This window comes from Pteropus alecto, unplaced genomic scaffold, assembly GCF_000325575.1.
Source record: "Pteropus alecto unplaced genomic scaffold, ASM32557v1 scaffold14, whole genome shotgun sequence".
In the NCBI taxonomy this organism is placed as follows: domain Eukaryota; kingdom Metazoa; phylum Chordata; class Mammalia; order Chiroptera; family Pteropodidae; genus Pteropus; species Pteropus alecto.
Window position 1 is genome coordinate 18920893 of NW_006436810.1, and position 2881 is coordinate 18923773.

Here is a 2881-nt window from a genome sequence, read left to right on the forward strand (position 1 = left end):
CCTGGGCAGTGGACCACAGCCGGGAGCCGGGCCAGTGGGGCGGGGTAGGGCGTGCTGGGCAGGTGAGAAGTCTGGGGCTAGGTAGGGCGTGCTGGGCGGGTGAGAAGTCTGTGCTTTTAGACCTTAGGCGTTCACTGTCAAGGACGTCTCCGGGAGGCTGGTTTCCACGAAAGCGCTCCTTATATTTGGGGTCTTTTCATAAGGTAAGTGTGCACCTAGGATGTCGTGGCGTGGGCCGGAGGCTGAACCGAGCTCTGCCGTGTAGATATGGCTGTGACCCTAGACCTCACCTGGGACAGGTGGTATGCACTAGAATCCTAAGACCCATTCTGACCCGCATTGAGGAAGCCTAAGGGACTTAACAGGGAAAATCCAATGTTGTTATTATTTACATCTGCCTCGTTTGGGAGAGGATTGAGGTGAATTTAAAGTTCAATTTGGTCAGGTATTTATTATTTATCTAAGTTAGTTAAGCTTTAAATGGGCAAAGTTCAGGTACCCACATCAGATTTTAGTTCATAGTTTTCTCCCTTACATGAATCTAGTTTTTTAGGAGCATAGCACCTGTTTTTGCTGAGACACATTGTGATGGTATTGGTTTTAAATTATATTGGATTTGTTGATACATGGTGATGGAAGAAACTTCGTATAAAAAGTACAGACAGCGCAGTTTGCATTGATCCTGAACTAGCAGATTGTTAAGGGATCTGTAAACCATTTGGCATACCTTAATCTTTTAGGTCCCCTTATCTGGTCATGTACTGATCAGATAATTTTCCATCAAATCCAAACTTTGCAAAGGTTGACAAGAAAGCAGAGGGGCTAACCGTAGCATCATCTATCTCCTCATTAAGGAAAATTCTTTTTTTCAGCCTGTTTTCTGAGTCTTGTGCAGATTCCGAGCCAGGAGTCTGTGAGAGACAGAACAGGTGACTTTGATTTTATACTCATGGTGGGGGCAGAAAACTACTGGAGGGCGAGAAGAGAATAGACTTTAAAAGGGGTTGGAGAGAGGACAAGAGGGCAAGTTTGGCAGGGAGGGAAATAAAATCCAGCTTTTGAGGGGGATTATAGAGCGAGAGAAAGAGGCTAAGAAAGGCCAGGGCCCAGCATCCGCCCGGTGCTCCCAGCACAGCTGCTGCCATTCTCCTGACTGGGAGTCTCACTCCGTCTGAGCACGTGGAGCAGCCACGAGTCACCTGAAGAATCTTGCATCTTTTCCACATGAGACCACCGACACTAATGGTGTGGTGGGTATATCGCTGCTCTGTGACCAGTGTTAATGCAAGTCAGGAACCAAGCCGCCTGTCTGAAAATAAACTAGAATCTTATCTTGAATAATGCTCTTTTAAACTACTCAAAGTCCGAGAAGTTTTTTTTAACCAATTACGCTCTGAGCTTTGAATGAATTGTAAACATTTTTAGCTAAGTTCATGACTCAAAGATAAAACGCATCCATTAGTCTCAATTCCTGAAACACAACCGGCTTTTTGGAGGAAAGCTATAAAATGTTAGATATTTCTTATTTTTAATTAGTAACAAGGAATGTAAAACATTATTTAATTCATTAGACAGATGATAATAAATGTCTTTTACTTTCACAGTAAAAAATTATCATGCCAATGTAAGAAATTCCAAACACGTAGAGAATTTTTATGAGAGTTCATTTGAGCCCAAACTGACAATTGCTGGAAGGCAAGATCTCAAATGCTCCCCAGAATGACAGTTTGCGGGAGTTTTGTGTTTGTTTTTGTTTTGTTTTGTTTTTTGAATCAAGGAGAGAATGTGAGGAAGGTAAATGAAGGTGAGAGAAAGCTGGTGAGGATTAGATTACAGGATAGCTGACAGACCATGTGTTCTCTTGGGGGTAGTCACACTTCAATGCCCTGAAAAAGGATTATTCTGATGTTTCAAAAGTGTGTGAACCTAAAAGCACAGAAACAATGGACAGGGCCTGCATAAGGCAAAGGTAACCCTTTTACTAAAACTGTTACATGCCTGTGGGGTGACGACCCACCAGGACTTGCTGAGTTAGGAATTCAGGATGGCATCACCCCATGAGGCAGAATCAACCCCTTCTTCATCCACATTGAATTTTATTATTTATTACCTCGTGCATAACTAATTATCCTAAATTTTAGTAGCTGGAAAAAAACCACCTATCTCCCAGGTGTTCAGATCAGTAATCCAGGAGTGGCTTACCTGGTTATTGGTAGGCCTCCTAAAATTCTCTTCCAGGCTCTCGCACAGGTTGTCTCCGGGCTTGGGGGCTTGAGGGGATGAAGAGGAGCGGGTGGAGAGGAGAGGTAGAGGGAGGGAAAGGAAGGAGGGAAGGAAGGGAGAGGAGAGAAGCGGGTAGAGGAGAAGGGGGAGGAGAGGAAGGGAGGGAGCGGGGAGGGAGAGGTAGGGAGGGAGCGGGGAAGGGGACCTGCCCTGTCCTCCTCACTAGGAGAACACTCCAGGGTTGGGGTCAGAGGCCACTTCAGCTGCAGGGCAGGTGAGGCGCCGAGCAAAGTGGGCATGATGGACACGGTGCTCCCGGCAGAGCGCTGGGTCTCTTGCCCTTCAGGTTTTATAGGAATTTAGCCAGGAAATCAAATGAATTCCAGCCTTGTAAGGGTGGAGGCGGAGTGCAGGGCTGTTGTCTGAACAACTCTGCCCGGCCTGGCAGCGGAGCAGCGTGCGACCTGGGGGCATGGAGGACGAGGGCCTGCCTGCGGTCCTGGTGTCTGGATTCGGGGGACCGGCTGGTGTGTGCGAGGATCACCTCGGAATGCTGCGGAAACACTTCAACCTCATCGGCATGCAAGAGTTCGTGGGAAATAAGACACATCTGGGCGCGAAGATCCGCGCGGTGCTCATCTGGGGCGGGAAGCCGGCC